The sequence below is a fragment of the Sciurus carolinensis genome, chromosome 1, assembly GCF_902686445.1.
Source record: "Sciurus carolinensis chromosome 1, mSciCar1.2, whole genome shotgun sequence".
Lineage (NCBI taxonomy): Eukaryota > Metazoa > Chordata > Mammalia > Rodentia > Sciuridae > Sciurus > Sciurus carolinensis.
Genome location: NC_062213.1, coordinates 635,070 through 655,418, shown reverse-complemented (window position 1 = coordinate 655,418; position 20,349 = coordinate 635,070). Strand labels below are relative to the sequence as shown.

The window sequence follows — 20,349 nt, the reverse complement described above, 5'->3', positions numbered from 1 at the left end:
AAGGAGTCTGTCCTAATACTTCTGATATCTTCTGTCCCATTTTCTCTTAACCCCATTCCAAAAGCACCTTTATCCCCTCCCTCCCTTACACCTCCACATCTCTTCAGATCACGATGATTTAAGAAGTCCAATGCCAGTTCCCCATCCTTTCACTCTTACCTCACAGTGGATTAGCCCACTCCCTCCTTCCCATTACTCGCCTCAGATTGCTCCCTTTTCTCTATTATCCTCCTTGGACCACTTCTTTCTCTCCATTATCCAACATGCACAGCTCTCTCCTCCCTTGACTGGTCTTCCTCACTTGGCCTCTGAGAACTCTTGCCTGAGACCTGTGGGAGACCCGTATCTAGGAGGACCCCTTCTCCACCTGTACCTCTGCCCTGGAGGTCCCTCCAGGCTCAGTTTGCTCCTGTCTCTATGCCTATGACTCCCTATCTGACACCCCCACCAGCTACTCTGAGGTCTCAGAGGTTCAATCATGACACACTCCAACAACTCCTCACTGACTTGCAAGTCAGTTCACCTGCAACTCCACCAGGAAATCTCAACATGTCCAAAAAGCTCAATAAAAATTAAAACAAAAGAAGAAAAAGTTAGAAATGGTCTCTGGGTTCCAACATCCTATACCCCATTAACACCTGGTGAGGCCCCCCACCTGGGTTGCTGTCTCCACTCCCACAGGCCCTCCTGCTCACTCCTACAAACACACACTGCCCAAGCCTGCACATTCGGCCACTGCACAGCTCCAGCTGGATAGTTTGTATTGCTGTCCCCTCAGCCTGAACTGCCCTCTCCACAGGGGTTTCCCTCCTCAACCTGCTCAGCTTCATTCAAATTCATGGTCTTTGTGAACAAGGCCTACCTGACCCTAACGGCTTCCAAAAGCTGCAGCACTGACCCCTAAGCACAGTGAGAGCAAGGGCCGGCCTGCCTCCTTACTGTGTTGTCCCAGCACCTCACTGCTGTGTCCATGGACACACTAAGTGTCGAGAACCATGTGTTTATACCCTGAGGTCAGCAAGGTGACAATACGTGCAAGAAGGTGTGATCGAGTAGATGTGGATCAGGTTCTGCCACCACTGAGTGCCTACATGGGTCACAGTCCTCTCCATCCCATGCTACATCTGTGGACAGGACCAAGAACATCCACTAGGGGCTGGGCTGTATGGACAGGTTTGTCGGAGATTTGCTAAGACCCAGGATGTGCTCAGAATGGTATGTGGACACATACACCAGATCACAAGGCCAGCAGCCACAGTGGGCAACATTTATCTTCAAGGCAGTTTTTCTAGACTTCATGGATCTTCTGGTGAGGCAATGTTCAAACCAAAGATGGGCTGAAAATGCCAGCCCTATGCTTCATGGAATCATGTTCACAGCCCTTCTTAACTCTCCTGGATCCCTGAAAACTGGCAAACTTAGAAGGTAAGGTAGAAGTAAAACTTCTTTGTTCCTCATCTCTTCAGAAACAATTTAAAAAAATTTTTTTTTAGTTGTAGATGGACATAATACTTTTACTTTATTTACTTATTTTTTAATGTGGTGCTGAGGATCAAACCCAGTGCCTCACACTTGCTAGGCAAATGCTCTACCACTGAAATAGTCCCAGGATTTTTTTTTTATGCATGCACTTCACTTTTTAAATGCAATTTTTTAAATTTTAAAGATAATTTTTATTGCTCATTTAGAACTATCAACCAAATGGCAGGAAAAGAACATACATGTGCATTTGCTTATAATTGCATTAAAGGTTCCTATTAAGATAAACAAGAATCTAAGGCTGCTAGCTGCCCCAAGAGAGACCCTGGATGGCTGAAGAGTGAGGGTGGAATTCTTCTCACAGTTTACCTTACTGTCTGTAAAATTTTGAACCTTTGATTAAATGTTTAGGATAAAAAGGAAAAGCTTTTAAAAGATTCATTAGTAATGAAAAACCTGAAAATAAAATTAGAAAAACAAATTCATTTACAATAACTTCAAAAGGAATGAAATATTTAGGAATGAATTTAACAAAAGAAGTGTAGGACCTGTACAATGAAAACTATAAAACACTGTTGGAAGAAATAAAAGACTTAAATAAATAGTACAATAATACCCCATGTTCACTGAAGGAAAGAATTAACATTCGTAAGATGGAAAATGCTCTACATTAATCTACAGATTCAACAGGTCTCTATCAAAATTGAATTAATTTTGAGAAAACTGATAGGCTGATCCTACAAATTCAAATGGAAATTCTAGGACCCAAAATAACCAAAACAATCTTAAAAAGGGAAACCAAGGGATAGACTCACACTTTCTGACCTGGAAATACACTACCAAAGCTACGGTCCTCAAGAAAACATGCCAATGGCTGAGGACAGATGCACAGGGAGGCACAGTGAGCAGTCAGGAAGTGAGCTCCTTAATAGTCAACGACTTTCTACAAGGGTGCCAAAACAACGCACTTGGAAAAGAAAAGAAGGGTCTTTCCATCAAATGGTGCTGGGACAGATCAACAGTCACCTACAAAAGAACAAAGTTGGACTGCTGTTGCACACCATTCACGAAAATATCTACTCAATAATCAAACACCTAAATGTGTGCATCAACAATATCTAAAGAAATGTCTAAAGACAAAAATATAAGTGTAAAAGCTGAAAGTATAAACTCTTTATGACTGGATTAGGCAATGATTTCTTGCCACAACCTGGAAGTACAAACAACTAAAGAAAGAAAAACCAAGTTGAACTTCATCAAAATTAAAAACTTTCATGCTCCAAATAATACTATCAAGAAAGTGAAAAGCCAAGCCACAGAATGGGAAAACACATTTGTAAATCATATATCTAATCAGGGACTTCCATCCAAAATATAAACAACATACAGGTCAATAATAAAAAGATAACCCACTGAAAAATGGGCAAAGGATCTAAACAGTTCTCCAAAGATGACAGACAAATGGCCAGTAAGCACATGAAAAGATGCTCTACTTGTTTAGCCATTAGGGTAACAGAAATCAAAACCATCATGAGCATGCACTTTACTCTCATCAGGATGGCTACAATAAAAACTGGGACAACAGGAGGGCACAGATCTCACGTGTGGGAATCCTGAGTTACACCCCAGCACTGAGCAAGGAGGATGATAACAGTGTCCTCAAGCAGTGCAAAATGGGGAACCTTATGTATTGCTGGAGGAACTGTAAAATGGGGCAGCTACTTTGGAAAACAGTCTGGCATTTCCTCAAAAACGTGTATAGAATTACTAAATCATCCAGCAATTCTACTAAATCTACCAAATCATCCAGCAATATACCTGAGAGAACTGAAAACATATTATCTGCACGAACACTTAAAACACAAATACATGCCAGCAGCATTTTCATAATAGCCAGTAAGTGGCAACTCAAATGTCCATAAATGGATGAATTTAAAGGAACTGGTTGGTCAGTTACAGTGGATACTACTTGGCAGTAAAAAAGAGCAGCATTCTGACACATGCTGCTGCAACTCTGAGAAGCAAGACCAGCACCTGAGACTAGGAACTGTGCCAGCCCTCCAACCACACCTAATCCTCAACAATCTCTGCCCCCACTAGAGGCCAGGCTGAACTGTTTCTGTGCTTCCTGGAGGCCTTCAACTTCCAGCACACGGTTAGGCTGATGCTTCAAAAAGAGCCTTGGGTCAGCCCTTGGCATGGTCTGGACGGCCTTACTTGCCCCATCTCTTGCCTTTCCCTGGAGTCTTGCCCAGGCTGCCACATGAGCCCATCCCACCCCATCCTGTCTTGCAAGCCCAGGTTTGCCCTGGCCCCTCACCTACACAGGGTTCCCTAAGTTTGCTCTCACTGCCCCATTCCTGGCCTTCAGAGTACACACAACTGCCAACTGTGTCCCTGCAGGAGACACTGAACTTCGGAGGCAGGGCCTCACCCTGCACTGCCAGCTCCCGCCTGACTAGCTCTCAGGGATGGATGGGGTAGATGACTGGAAAGGCAGGAACCACACCCACAGTGTTGCCTGGGAGTGTCCCCTCCTCCAGATTTGGAGACCCTGGTCACCCACATGTGCTCACACTCAGGAGGAAACCAGTAGTTGGCAGCCAAGCTCCACCAGATGCCAACCAGGGCCCTCTGTATAATAAACATGTGCCCGTCTTTAGCTCACGAATCCCTAGTGCTGGTTGTCTTGAAGTACTAACCCAGTCAACGTGAAACACAGCCTGTGTTGTGTATCTCATTCTCCATGAGGGTCATGGCCAATGGGTCTGCCACACCAGACTCTGAGGGACAAATGAAGGTCCTGTCCAGTGGCATTTCCCAGTCAGCTGTGCTGTCACTGGAAGGCAGCTGGTCCAGATTTTGCAAAGGATTTATTTTACCATTTAAAATACGTTGGAATGAATCAGGGATGGATAACTTCACTACACTCTGATGTTTCCCACAAAGGAAGCTGGGGCTAAAAAGCTGCCAATACCCCACCCCGACAACTGCATCCTGACCCCATGGTATGTCGAGATGACACAGGCCCCCCCCAGGAGACAGCCCTATTCTTCATGCTGAAAAGAGCCCACCTGATCTCCTGGGTGTCTGCACATCCTCTCCTCACACTGGACCTCAATCCTAAAAGCCACGGGCAGTGGCCCACAGCTGTCTCCTCTAGGCCTGGTGAACAGCCTCCTTCCTCAACAAGATATCCCCTCTCTGGAAGGTCGGCTGAGGCTCTACAACCTCAGAGTTATGCAACTGCCTCTAGGACCTGCCGTCCTAGATTGTGGGATGCTGCTGCCATCGGGTGTGAGCACTCACTGCTGTGTCTCCCAAGAGAAGTGTGGTCTGTCTCCTCCATCTCAGAAGCACACAGAAGGTGACAGGAGATAACAAGTGGGGTGAGAGAGGGTGGGCCTGGCAAGCACAGAGCCAGCCAGGCACTGGAGCCCTGCCAAATCAATGGAGAAGGGCTCTGAAGCCCTGGGTCCCCAGGGCCTTGAGCAAGAAGCCCCACACTGTTCCTAGAAACCATTTGTGGTTCCTATGCATGCTGGCATAGGGTCCTACATGAGGGTCTCTGGGAACCACAGCCTCATCCCTTTATGCTGCTTCTAGTACTTTTGATCAGAAGAAGTAGGAAATGCCAGGGTGCAGCTGGATTCTGAACACAAGGTAAAAGGCCAGCACCATGCAACAAACTCTAATGAGAGTGAGCAGGAGCTCCACAAGGGAACACTCCAGCCCCAAGCATAGGTAACATGAGGCCTGTAGGCTGGAGAACGATCTCAGCACAATCCCAATGGATGGGAAGAACGCTGACCACCAAGAAGTCCTAGAGGATGGCAGACGGGACTGCAGCAAGAAACATTTCTGTGAAACTAATCCAAAAAGGAAGCACCAGCCACCCTCCAGTAGTCCAAAGAAAAAGCAGAAAAGGGGAAAGAAGCATGGCAAAAAAGGAAAAAGAGGCAGACCTCAAAGGCAAGTGCAACTGACCATCCTCATGTGGTCACTTGGGCTGACCATCCTTGCTGGCTCTCTACCCACGTAAAAATATCAAGGTCCAGAAATGAGTTATTTGCCCAAGGTCACATAGTTAGTTAATGGTAGACCCAGAATTTACATCTGGTAATCCAGTCTCTGTGATTTTAATCACAACACTCTGCTACCTCTCACAAGACCTGTCAGTGGATCATACAAGGTAGACAGTGGCAAGGACCTCGATGATGAAGTGATCCTGTGAAGGCTGGGAAGGATTTCTACTCCCCCACAACTGGTTTTACCAGGGAGCTGCTTCCTGTCAGGACTTGGCTTGCTCGGCATTGGGTTTCAGGGTAGATCCAGGTTTTGTGGAACCTGAAGATTATTTAAGAAGTCTCCTTTAAGAAACAGGGGGGCTCCGGGTGGCTGCCTGAGGAGGAGCTGCGTGGCGAGCTGTTTGGACTCAGAGCAATCACTTCTGAACACCGGGGGGTTGCCCAGAGGAAGAGGAGGAGAGCGGAGGGTCGCTTGGTCTAGGAGTGACTGCATCAGAGCTACAGGTGGTTGCCTGAGGAGGAGCTGCGTGGTGAGCTGTTTGGACTCAGAGCGATCGCTTCTGAACACCGGGGGGCTCCCAGAGGAAGAGGAGGAACATGGCGGGTCGCTTGGTCTAGGAGTGACTGCATCAGAGCTACAGGCGGTTGCCAGAGGAGGAGGCGAGTGGTGAGTTGTTTAGACTCAAAGCGACCGCTCCTGAACACCGGTGGCCTGCCTGGAGGAGGAGCGCGGTGGGTCTCGGACTGACCGCTCCTGAACACCCGGGGGTTACCCTGAGGAGGAGGAGGAACAGGGCGGGTCACTTGGATTCGGAGTGACTGCCCAGGGCTACGGGCAGATGGCGGGAGGAGGAGAGGTGAAGTGAGTTGCTTGTACTCCTAGTGACTGCGTCAGAACACCGGGCGGCTGTCCGGAGAAAGAGGTGTGTGGCGGGTCTCTGGGTATCGGAGCTATTGTATGGGGCTCCAGGTGGCGGTTCAGAGGAGGGGCCGCATAGCCAGGCGATTAGGTGCAGAGCAGGGTCCCAGGACCTAGGCGGCTTCTTGGTGGAAGAGCCGCACAGAGACATGCCTAGGGGCGGAGCAAAGTTTCCAGGACTGCGGGCAGATTGTCTGAGGAGAGGCAGCCTAAGGAGACTCGTCTGCGAAGGGTGAGGCTCCCAGGCCCAGGAGGTAGGTCCAGGCCCCTGGGAATGTTGCAGAGGAAGGCAGTCCAGCCCAGGCGGTAGTTGTAGATTGAGGGGAACCTCTAGGAGGGGAACTGACCAGCAAGACCTCCCCACCAGGTGAGTCTTCCCCGCCGGGTGAGGTTTTCCCACAAGGACGGTAAAACCAGAGACACAGGCACAAACAGGCCTTGCCTCAGCCCACAGCCTAGTTCCCCTTTGGATGACCATTGGTCAACAAGTGGAGGTACCTCTGCCCACTATCAGGGAATATACCCCACCTGAAGGTCACCACCCCTAGAGAGGCAGCTTCCTTGTGGAGCACCGCAGTATCAACTTCCTCCAAGACTTCAGGCTACTGAAGGATAAGAGGGGATATACTAGCAATCTTCAGGGACATTATAAGTCAATAGAGGAAATCTGCAATATCTTAATGATCCACTGATTCCTGAACAGTATGAGAAGACAAGGGAAGAAAATGTCCCAAACAAATCTAGATGTTACGTCAATAAAATCCAACGATAGCATGGTAGAAGAAATGACAGAAAGGGAGTTCAGAATGTACATAATTAAAATGATCAGAGAAGCAAACGATGAGATGAAAAAGCAAATGCAGGCATTGAATGATCGCACCAATCGACGGTTAAAAGAGCAAATACAGGAAGCAAAAGATCATTTCAATAAAGAGTTAGAGATACTGAAAAAAAAAAAAAAAACTGAAATCCTTGAAATGAAGGAAACAATAAACCAAGTTAAAAACTCCATAGAAAGCATAACCAATAGGATAGAACACCTGGAAGACAGAACCTCAGACATTGAAGACAAATTATTTAATCTTGGAAACAAAGTTGGCCAAACAGAGAAGATGGTAAGAAATCATGAACAGAATCTACAAGAACTATGGGATATCATGAAAAGGCCAAACCTGAGAATTATTGGGATTGAGGAAGGCTTAGAGAAACAAACCAAAGGAATGAACAATCTATTCAATGAAATAATATCAGAAAATTTCCCAAATCTGAAGAATGAAATGGAAAATCAAGTTCAAGAGGCTTATAGGACTCCAAATACACAAAATTACAACAGACCCACACCAAGGCACATTATAATGAAAATACCTAACATACAAAATAAAGACAGAATTTTAAAGGCTGTGAGAGAAAAGAACCAAATTACATTCAGGGGGAAACCAATACAGATATCAGCAGATTTTTCAATCCAGACCCTAAAAGCTAGAAGAGCCTGGAACAACATTTTTCAAGCTCTGAAAGAAAATGGATGCCAACCAAGAATCTTATACCCAGCAAAACTTACCTTCAAATTTGACGATGAAATAAAATCATTCCATGATAGACAAAAGCTAAAAGAATTTACAAAAAGAAAGCCAGCATTACAGAACATTCTCAGCAAAATATTCCATGAGGAAGAGATAAAAAACAAAGAAGCAAATCAGCAAAGGGAGGAATTATCCTAAAGGAATTGTCAAATAAAGGAGGAACCAAGTTGTGTCAAAAAAATAAATAAATAAATAAAATTTAAAAAATGAACCAAATGACCAGGAATACAAATCATATCTCAATAATAACCCTGAATGTTAATGGCCTGAGCTCATCAATCAAGACATAGACTGGCAGATTGGATTAAAAAGAAAGATCCAACAATATGTTGCCTGCAAGAGACTCACCTCATAGAAAGAGATACCCATAGACTAAAGGTGAAAGGATGGGGAAAAACATACCATGCACATGGACTCAGCAAAAAAGCTGGAGTATCCATCTTCATTTCAGATAATGTGGACTTCAAGCCAAAGTTAGTCAGAAGGGATAAAGAAGGACATTACATACTGCTTAAGGGAAGCATAAATCAGCAAGATATAACAATCATAAACATCTATGCCCCAAACAGTGGCTCATCCATGTATGTCAAACAAATCCTTCTCAATTTTAGAAACCAAATAGACCATAACACAATAATACTAGGTAATTTTAACACGCCTCTCTCACCACTGGACAGATCTTCCAAACAAAAATTGAACAAAGAAACCATAGATCTCAATAACACAATCAATAATTTAGACTTAACAGACATTTATAGAATATACCATCCAACCAAGAGCGAATACACTTTCTTCTCAGCAGCACATGAATCCTTCTCTAAAATAGACCATATATCATGCCACAAAGCTAATTTTAGCAAATACAAGAAGATAAAGACACTACCTTGAATTCTATCAGATCATAATGGATTGAAGTTAGAAATAAATGAAAGAGTAAAAAACAGAAACTACTCCAACACCTGGAGATTGAACAATATGCTATTATATGATGAATGGATAACAGAAGATATTAGGAAGGAAATTAAAAAATTCTTAGAGGTAAATGAGAACAAAGAAACATCATATCAAAATCTCTGGGACACAAGAAAGCAGTACTTGGAGGAAAATTTATTTCATGGAGTGCATTTAATAGAAGAAGTAAAACTCAACAAATAAACAACCTAACACTACAGCTCAAAGCCCTAGAAAAAGAAGAACGGACCAACACCAAAAGTAGTAGAAGACAGGAAATAGTTAAACTCAGAGCTGAAATCAACGAAATTGAAACAGAAGAAACAATACAAAAAATTGACAAAATAAATAGTTGGTTCTTCGAAAAAATAAACAAAATTGATAAACCTTTAGCCACGCTAACAAAGAGAAGACCAGAGAAAACCCAAATCACTAAAATTCGGAATGAACAAGGAAATATCACAACAGACACGATTGAAATACAAAACATAATTAGAAGCTATTTTGAAAATCTATACTCCAACAAAATAGAAAATTTCGAAGACATCAACAGGTTTCTAGAGACATATGAATTGCCTAAACTGAACGAGGAGGACATACACAATTTAAATAGACCAATTTCAAGTAATGAAATAGAAGAAGTCATCAAAAGCCTACCAACAAAGAAAAGTTCAGGACCAGATGGATTCTCAGCCGAATTCTACAAAACCTTTAAAGAAGAGCTCATTCCAATACTTCTCAAAGTATTTCATAAAATAGAAGAGGAGGGAACCCTCCCAAACTCATTCTATGAAGCCAATATTACCCTAATACCTAAACCAGACAGAGACACATCGAGGAAAGAAAATTTCAGACCAATATCCTTAATGAACATCGACGCAAAAATTCTCAACAAAATTTTAGCAAATCGCATACAAAAACATATTAAAAAGATAGTGCACCATGATCAAGTGGGTTTCATCCCAGGGATGCAAGGTTGGTTCAACATCAGGAAATCAATAAATGTAATTCACCATATCAATAGACTTAAAGTCAAGAATCACATAATTATTTCAATAGATGCAGAAAAAGCATTTGATAAAATACAGCACCCCTTCATGCTCAAAACACTAGAAAAAATAGGGATAGTGGGAACATTCCTTAACATTGTAAAGGCCATATACGCAAAGCCCATGGCTAATATCATTCTAAATGGTGAAAAACTGAAAGTATTCCCCCTAAAAACTGGAACAAGGCAGGGATGCCCTCTTTCACCACTTCTTTTCAATATTGTCCTTGAAACTCTAGCCAGAGCAATTAGACAGACCAAAGAAATTAAAGGGAGACGAATAGGAAAAGAAGAACTCAAACTATCCCTATTTGCTGATGATATGATTATATACTTAGAGGAACCAGGAAATTCCACCAGAAAACTTTTAGAACTCATAAGTGAATTCAGTAAAGTAGTGGGATATAAGATCAATGCACATAAATCTAATGCATTTTTATACATAAAAGATAAATCTTCAGAAAGAGAAATTAGGGGGGCTGGGGAGATAGCTCAGTCGGCAGAGTGCTTGCCTTGCAAGCACAAGGCCCTGGGTTCGATCCCCAGCACCAAAAAAAAAAAAAAAAGAAAGAAAGAGAAATTAGGAAAACTACCCCATTCACAATAGCATCGAAAAAAATAAAATACTTGGGAATCAATCTCACAAAAGAGGTGAAAGACCTCTACAGTGAGAACTACAGAACAGTAAAGAAAGAAATTAAAGAAAACCTTAGAAGATGGAAAGATCTCCCATGTTCTTGGATAGGAAGAATTAATATTGTCAAAATGGCTATACTACCAAAATTGCTATACAGATTCAATGCAATTCCAATTAAAATCCCAATGATGTACCTTACAGAAATAGAGCAAGCAATTATGAAATTCATCTGGAAGAATAAAAAACCCAGAATAGCTAAAGCAATCCTTGGCAGAAAGAGTGAAGCAGGGGGTATCGCAATACCAGATCTTCAACTCTACTACAAAGCAATAGTAACAAAAACGGCATGGTATTGGTACCAAAATAGAAAAGTGGATCAATGGTACAGAATAGAGAACACGGACACAAACCCAAATAAATACAATTTTCTCATACTAGACAAAGGGGCCAAAAATGTGCAATGGAGAAAAGATAGCCTCTTCAACAAATGGTGCTGGGAGAATTGGAAATCCATATGCAACAGAATGAAACTAAACCCGTATCTCTCACCATGCACGAAACTAAACTCAAAATGGATTAAGGATCTCGGAATCAGACCAGAGACCTTGCTTCTTATAGAAGAAAAAGTAGGTCCAGAGCTTCAACATGTCGGCTTAGGACCAGACTTCCTCAACAGGACTCCCATAGCACAAGAAATAAAAGCAAGAATCAATAACTGGGATAGATTCAAACTAAAAAGCTTTCTCTCAGCAAAGGAAACTATCAGCAATGCAAAGAAAGAGCCTACAGAGTGCTAGAAAATCTTTGCCAATCATACTTCAGATAGAGCACTAATCTCCAAAATCTATAAAGAACTCAAAAAACTCTACACCAAGAATGCAAATAATCCAATCGACAAATGGGCTAAGGAAATGAAGAGACACTTCACAGAAGAAGATCTACAAGCAATCAACAAACATATGGAAAAATGTTCAACATCTCTAGTAATAAGAGAAATGCGAATCAAAACCACCCTAAGATTCCATCTCACCCCAATTAGAATGGCGATTATCAAGAATACAAGCAACAACAGGTATTGGAGAGGATGTGGGGAAAAAGGTACACTCACACATTGCTGGTGGGGCTGCAAACTAGTGCAGCCACTCTGGAGACTCCTTAGAAAACTTGGAATGGAACCACCATTTGACCCAGCTATCCCACTCCTTGGCCTATACCCAAAGGACTTACAATCAGCATACTACAGAGATACAGCCACATCAATGTTCATAGCTGCTCAGTTCACAATAGCTAGATTGTGGAACCAACCTAGATGCCCTTCAGTTGATGAATGGATAAAGAATCTGTGATATATATATATATATATATATATATATATATATATATATATACAATGGAATATTACTCAGCCATAAAGAATGATAAATTTATGGCATTTGCAGGCAAATGGATGAAATTGGAGAATATCATGCTAAGTGAGATAAGCCAATCTCAAAAATCCAAAGGACGAATGATCTCGCTGATAAGTGGATGATGACACATAATGGGGGGTGGGAGGGGTTAGTGTTAGGGTTAGAGTTAGGGTTAGGGAGGGGGGCAAGAATGGAGGAAGGAAGGACTGTATAGAGGGAAAAGAGGGGTGGGAGGGGTGGGGGGGGGAAGGGGAAAAATAACAGAATGAATCAAACAACATTACCCTATGTAAATTTATGATTACACAAATGGTATGCCTTTACGCCATGTACAAAGAGAGAAACAACATGTATCCCATTTGTTTACAATAAAAAAAAAAAAAAGGAAAAAGAACTGAATGCCCAGGTCAGCCAGGGGCTCTGTGCCTGTGCCCAGGACCTGGGCTTCAGCTGTCCTTGCTACACTTCACTACACCTGGTGGTTGTCTTGTCTCAGACCAGCCTGCAAGAGGACAGAAAAAGTGCTATTCGTTCATCAGCCTCTTACTAATAAAACTATATAACCCCCAGTAATTGATGGAGTCCTCTGGAACTTAATTGTGCTTCAGTTTCACAATGACCCTGAACAGAAGACAGCACAGAATTCCAGTCTGCAGATGAGAGCTAGGACTCGGGGGGTTAGTGATACAACTGTGATTAACAACACAACTAGCCAGGGACAGAGTCCATGTGTGACTCAAGGCTCCATCCCACCTGCACAACACCTGCTACAGGGCCTGCTGGATCTTCGGTCCCATCTCACCCCAGGATGGCATCCACCCCACAGCCTCTGTGGGTACCACCCGACCTCTGACTCTTACCATGGAACACTCCCTTCTGAAAAATTCTGTTTACCCTTGTTTTTAATAGCTTCACTGGGATGTAATTCACATATCATACAATACGCCCATTTAAAGGGTACAGTTTTGTTCTATTCACAGACAAAGACAAGCTGTATCGTGTCAATTTCAGAACATTTTCAATACTCTAGAAACTCTACTCCTCTTAGCTATAATCCCCAAGGCTCCTGGCAACCACTACCTACTATTTTCTCTCTATGGATCTCTCTATTCTAGACATTTCATATAAATGAAATCATATAACATGTCTGGTTTTTGTTTTTTTTGAATTGGGAATTGAACCCAGTTACCACCAAGACACATCCCCAGCCCTTTTTATGTTTTATTTTGAGACAGGGTCTCAATAAGTTACTTAGGGCCTAAGTTGCTGAGGCTGGCCTCAAACTTGCAATCCTCTTGAGTCACTAGGATTACGGTGTGTGCCACTGTGCCCATATGTGTGCCATCTCACTCAGCTCTGTATGGTTTTTTTTTTTTTTTTTTTTTTTGATTCAGCATAGTATTTTCAAGGTTCATCCATAATGCAAACAAACCAGTAACTTGTTTCTTTTATTGCCAAATAATATTCCTTCCTATGGCTATACCACCTTGTTCATCCACTCATGTACTGGTGATGTGTGTTGTTTTATGGTGGATGCTGTCTGCACAGCTGCCATAAAGTGTGAGCACTGTCCACAGTGTACCCCAACAGAGGTCTGGTCTTGTCTAGTTCATCTTGGGAGCTTTTGGGTTCCTGGGCATGGTGGTGGATACCTGTATTTCTATTCTGTTCTATTTTTGTTTCTTTTTTTTTTTTTTTTTTGCAGTGCTGGGGATTGAACCCAGGGCCTTGTGCTTGCAAGGCAAGCACTCTACCGACTCTGAGCTATCTCCCCAGCCCCTGTTTTTGGTCTTTTGATATGGGGTCTCACTCTGTTGCCCAGGCTGGTTCAAACTCGTGGGCTCAAGCATCCTCCCATCCCAGTTTCCCAAGCAGCTGGGATGGCAGGTGCCACCCCACTGGACCTTTGGATAATACCCAGATGGTTTCCATTTGTTGGCTATTGTTGCTGTGTACACGCATGGACAAGTTTCTGGGCGGACGTATGTTTTCCTATCTCTTAACCATCAGAACACATAAAAGGTAACTGATTCCCAACAGAGAAAATCACGTTTGGACCTACTTTAGTATTTAAAATGCAGAGACAGATAATTGGGAGAAATAAATGGCCAAAGGAAGTACAGTGTTAAAGACATTCAGGGACAAAAGCAAACCTGATGCCATTAAACAAATGACTGAAGACCTAAGTAATATTTCTAGGAGTGCATCGACAGGCACATCCACACACTTAGAATATTGTACTTGCAGTCTCATTTCTATCTGCACAAAAAACAATGCTCATCAACAGGAGCTGGTTAGATAAATTACAGCATGTCCGCACTAAAGAAGGCACAGTCATGGAAAAGAAAGTACTGGAAAATGACCTCTCAAACATAGTTGAAAAAGGCAAGGGTCATAAAGATTTTCAAAAGGACAGGAAAAAAGAACACATGCTTGCCTGTACAGTTACAAAGTATCCCAAGAGATAGCAGAAGCTGGTCCTGGACTCAGGGAACCAGGCTCTGGGGAGAAAGGAAGGAAGTCCTGCTGAGCACCCTTTGTGCTTGTGCACCATGTGAACAGATCATCTGTTCAAAAATACATAAAATTAAACTTTCAGGAATCAGGAATAAAGTGAATCTCTTGAAAAATCAAACAATTTATACTTAGGAAAAGAAGAGATGAGAGAAGCCCTAGTTAGTTGGATACAGTCAAAATGGAGAAAATAACAGTCACTCCTGGGCTTGTTGAGCATTCTTTCTGGGCACTCCTCAGCCCAAACCCACCCATCTGTTGTTTTTGTTGTTCTTGTTTTGTTTTGTTTTTTGATATCAGGGATTGAATCCAGGGATGCTTACCCATTGAGTCACATCCCCAGCCCTTTCTATGTTTTATTTACAGACAAGACCTCACTGAGTTGCTTAGGGCCTTGCCGAATTGCTGAGGTTGGCTTTGAACTCGTGATCCGCCTGCCTCAGCCTCCTGAGCTGCTGGGATTACAGGCTTGTGCCACAGCACCCAGCTCAAACCTAACCATCTTTACTGATGTTAAAGGCAACATACAGCAAGATATCAAGAATACAGATATATCTGCTGCCCACAAGGAATTCCCAGACTAGGCAGAGACAGGTGTAGCTACACAGGGACCAAAACCATCACCCAGAGCCCACAGGGGATGGGAGGGGAAGAAATGGGTGCTGAAGGAGGTGGGGAAGGACTCCTACTGAGGCTGCCTCAGCCGGGGTCAAAGACCTGAAGGAACCACATGAGCTTTGCTTGTTTTGGAGAAGGAAACACCAAGCAAGGCTTGGCCCAGTGACCCAACAAAGCTGCATCACTGAAAGTAGAGCAGGTCAGGAACACATGGGGCTCTGGAGAGCAGCTAGGAGGCTCTGGGGAGTCTGGGTGCCACCCTGGACTGCAGGAATTATCCACATCTCTGGCCTCGCCCTCCTAGTACAGGAAAACAAAAGTGTCTCCAGATATGTGAGAGCATGGCACAGCACACATCACCTAAGCAACTATGTGGGAAAGAAAGGGAGGGGTTCAAGGTCGAGGGAAGAACCCAGGTCAGGAAACCAGGCTTCCAGCAGCCTCAAACAAACTGAAGTTCCAAAGCACCGAGGGTAAGGCCTAAAGAACAGGTACTGAAAAGCCTTAAGGACTTCTGTGTACAGCTGGCTCCTGTGTCCCAGGCTGAGGAGAGCTATTTAGCTGCACCTTAAGCCCCATCCATGTGAGGCCACCCAGGTGGCAGGGAGCAGGCTCAATCGTTTTTTCGCCGGGGCAGGCAGTAGGTGGTGAAGATCATTGCATTATCTCCAGTATGCATTACCCCTTGGCCACAAGAGGGCTGTACATTCTGTGGCCATGGAAGCTGACCTGCCAGTTCAAGATGAAGCCTGAAGAGACACTCCTAGCTTCTGCTACCCTTCTGCCTTAAAAACAAGCATGTTCCACATAAGCACTGGTCCTGGGTCTGGAAGCAATACCACAAGTGGATGAAATGTCAGTAGAAAACAAGACCCTGTCACTGAAGTCACAGAAAACACAGTGCTATGTGCTATTGCTGTCTAGAGAAACCTGTCCCAAAACACTGATCTGGAGTCCTCTCCAGTTCACTCCACCTGTCACTGCTCATCAAGACAGTCCCTGTTCACATCCCTGTAGTAGTTCTCTATTAACTAGAAAATTAAAATCTGAAATCTTTAACCTAAACAGAGAGATCTTTCTATCACCATCCTCATGTCCCATTATTTCTTACACAAACTTTAAACCTCTACAAACCACATATAACCCACCTTCTTCCCTTTGCTCCTAAATTTAAAGCATCTTCTATCTGTGGTGTCTCCTTATCCCATTAGCCAGAGACCAACTCTTCCTTGTAGCCAGAGCCCTGCAGCCAACTCCCCTCAGAAGTTCAGTAGCATGCTAGTCCTGTGACTGTACCAAAAATGAAGGGTTCAGGCTTTGCAGGTTGCACAGCCTGTCACAAATATTCAATCTCTCAAAGCAGTCTTGGACAATACAAAGACAAGCAAGTGTGGCTGTTTCAATAAAACTTTATTGACAAAACAGACATGTGGTTTCCTGGTGAGCTGTAACTAACTGACCCCTGGTCTGGAGACCAGTTTGAACCTTAATCACAGGAAGGTTCCTGTCTTCTATGGATTTTTTTTTCTTTCTAAACTTCATGTGTAGCACTGCAATGCATGCACAACTCACTGAATGTAGATTACTGCTCAATTGTAAAAAGTACTGAATAAACAATATTTGGGAAACACTTGTACAGAATATTGAAAAATTATTCCTAATGTTATTATGGTTTTGCCACAGAATTTCAAAGACTTAAGAGCAAGAAATGCTGCACTAAATCTGAACCACAAAAACTCCACCCAGTGTAGCAAAACAGAGGCCACCCAAGCTCCTCTCAGCACACACCATCAAAGGGTGGAAGCAGAGACACACAATCCCCCATCATCAAAGCTCACAGACTGATGGCAATAATGTTCATATATGTCACCATCACATTTCAGGGGGTTGACAGGATGGCAGGCACAGCTAACTCCCTCGAGTTTAAAAAAAACATGAAGTCTCCATGCACATCCTTCTGCCTCAGCACACATGTGGGAGAGAGGCCAGGATTGGCATTTTAAAAATCCTTGTCACCATTTTTTTCTAAACAATGAACATTCTCGCCTTCAATGCTACAAATCTCAAAGAAGGAGATGAAATATAGCTCTCAAGAACGTATTTAAAGCCAGGTGTGGTGGTGCAGGACTGTAATCCCAGTGACTCAGAAGGCTGAGGCAGGAGGATCACAAGTTGGAGACCATCCTCAGCAACTCAGCAAGGCCCTAAGTAACTTAGTGAGACCCTGTCTCAAAATTTAAAAAGCTGGGGGATGTAGCTCAGTGGTAAAGAGTCCCTGGGGTCAATCCCTGGTATCGCAAAGAAAAATGAATATAGAAGGGAGAGATGATCAGACCTGAAGAGAGTCATCTCCTTGGAAAACATGTGGCTTCTCCCCACTTTGCTCTAAAGCAACTCTCAACTTATTCCAACAGTTTGAGCAAGGCAGAACATCACTGTGCTAATAACTCAACATCTCACTGTTACACATTTCCTCATAGTCACCCAAGGTTTATTTTAACGAGGTACACTGAAGCAACTCTAGAGAGCAACATGGCTTTGGAGGTTTGACTCAGAGGGTGGACCTGACCCAGGAACAATCCTACCTAACCAAGGACAAGAAAATTCTACAGCATTCCAAGATTGTTCATTGGAAGCATTCTTTCTCTGAAGATATTTTTAAAAACAGTTCTATATAATAATTTAACCTAAGTACATAAGATTTCTTCCTCTTCTTTTTTTTTTTTTTTTTTTTGGTACTGGGGATTGAACTCAGTGGCACTTGATCACTGAGCCACACCCCCAGCCCTGTTTTGTATTTTATTTAGAGACAGGGTCTTATTGAGTTGCTTAGTGCCTTGCTTTTGCTGAGGTTGGCTTTGAACTTGCAATACTCCTGCCTCAGCCTCGGGAGCCACTGGGATTACAGGCAGGACCACTGCACCCAGCTTCCTCTTTTACCTTTATAAACACCTGTTTTTCCTAATATAGCCTCAGTTTGTTTGTGGAAGAAGCGATAGACACAGATTTCAAACTCATGTAATACTATGATGCAGTGCTGGTGGGTAACCGAAGAGCCCATGAACCAGCACATGCACCCTACAGCACCCAATGTCATCCACACCTAACCCTGCCAGGTCTGAACCTTGTCTGTAAGAACAATTCCTAGCTTTTTGAAATACAAGTGCCAGGGACAACGGGTTTTGCAAGCTTTAGTTCACTCACAAGTCTCCGGAGCCAGTACTATTAAAGTGTACCCATTTTATAGCTGAGGGACCAAGAGTCCTGTGTAAGACCACAAAGCCAGTAAAGGAACAGTCATGACTCAAAGGCCGTCATTCTGGCTCCAGAACCCTCTTGTCCCTTCTTCTCCAGTTCACTAGCCAAGTGCAGGAGGGAGGCAACTCTCCATTTCTTCCAGCACTCAGGCACCCAGGATGGCTTAAGGAATGAATGGGTCCTGGGATGTCCTGTCACGCCTCCATCATGCTTCCTCTTCTCCCCAGGCTCATTGTGAAAGGGAAGCAGCAGGCAGAACCACCTGCTGTTTCCAGAAGGCACTCAGGACGCAATGCTCAATTCCCCTCCCTGGTTTTCAAAGACAAACGTCCGTATTGTCTGCACCAGGGGAGGAACCGAGGCCTTGCAACTGTAGGTTTTTCTGCAGAGGTCACTGGAGGCTTGGTCAAACCCCCGCAACATTGAAGGGGGAGGGGGCCCAGCCGCATTTTTGCCGCTGAAGGCTGCGCAGCGCCCACAGCAGCTGCGGTGAGCAGCAGCATGGAACACACCCACAGCTGCCGCGCCTGAAGCCGGCTGCATGTTTTAAAATAAAGATGTCCAGTCCCGGACGACAGTCTGCCGGCTCGCGGCCCCCACCCACACCACACCAGCCACTGAGATGTGCCCAGGAAGCTCCAGCTCCAGAGACCCCGGGAAGGGCGAGTCGCGCCTGCCGCAGAGGCCGGGTCACGGAGCCCAGGCACGCCACGCGCAGGCAGCCATGACCCGGCCTGGAGACGCCCACCGACTCCCCACGCCCCGCGGACAAAGCCCGATCAGGGTCGCAGCCCACGCCCGCTCGAACCCAGACCCGCGGCTACCACCTGGTCCCCACCCGGAATGGAACGTCGCCCCGCTCAGGAAGAGCACCTTCACACTCACACCTGTCCTCGGGCCAGGTACACACGCACTCACACCTGTTCCTGGGCCTGGTACACAAGCACGCACACAAGCACTCACTCGGCCCCCAGGCGGGGCACACACTCACACCCAACCTTAGGCCAGGGGCACAAGCACTCACACCTGTCCCAGGGCCAGGCACACGTGTACCACACCTGTCCTCCTGCTGGGCACGCACGCACTCACACCCGCCCTCAGGCCGGGCACAATCACAACCACCCTCCGGCCATGCATTCTCACACTCACCGCTACCCTCGAGCAGGGGCACACAAGCACTCACGCCCACCTCTAGGTCGGGCCCACTCGCAACCACATTCCTGCCCCTCACACTTAGACGCCCACCCACGAGCAGGGACACACTCGCGCACCCCCGGGTCCGGCATATTCGCGAATTCGCACCCACCCTCACACCTCCGCGGCGTGCGCCTTGACCCCTAGCCGCCCGACCCGCGGCCCTAGCGCCCCCAGCCCGGCCCTTCCCGCGCCCTCGGTCTCCGTAGGACCGAATTCCTTGCGCAGGCCCGCCGGGGCCTCCGCCCGGGCCGGGCCGCCGGGCCGCAGCACAGCCTCTCCGCCATATTCCCGGCCGCGCCGCCCCCAGCCCGCGTTCTCACCGGCCGGCTGCGCGCGGGCCGCCCCGTCACAGCCCTTCATCATGGGCCGCGCGCCGCGCCCAAACTGCCCGCGGCTCCCGGGCCGCCGCCGCTGCCACCCGCGGTCCGAGTCCTTCTCGGCGGCCGCCGGCCCAGTGCGCAGCGGCCGCGCGTCCTCCGTCACCAAGCGCAACCCCCCGCCTCCGGCTCCGCCCCCGCGCCGCCGCGGTCGCCAGAGGGCGCCTCGCAGAACAATACTGCGCCTGCGCATGCGCGTGGCACGCCGGGAGCTGGTCCTGGCCCCGCCCCGCCCCCAGTGCCGCGCCCCGCCTGCTGCACCTGCGCTCTCAGGACCTGCTCCGCCCCGGGGCTACCCGCGCCTCTCAGCTCGTGGTGCAGGTAACCCGTG

General features: G+C 45.5%; 1 protein-coding gene across 3 annotated transcripts in view; it reads right to left on the bottom strand.

Annotated features, from left to right (window-relative positions):
* Arhgap39 (Rho GTPase activating protein 39) overlaps positions 1 to 20,125 on the bottom strand; it is a 99,728-nt gene extending 79,603 nt beyond the window's left edge. For all 3 annotated transcript variants that reach the window (XM_047523039.1, XM_047523048.1, XM_047523024.1), the window contains exon 1: positions 19,962 to 20,125. The gene's annotated coding sequence lies outside the window, so the exon portion shown is untranslated. The remainder of the gene's footprint in view (positions 1 to 19,961) is intronic.
* Positions 20,126 to 20,349: the final 224 nt, after the last annotated feature.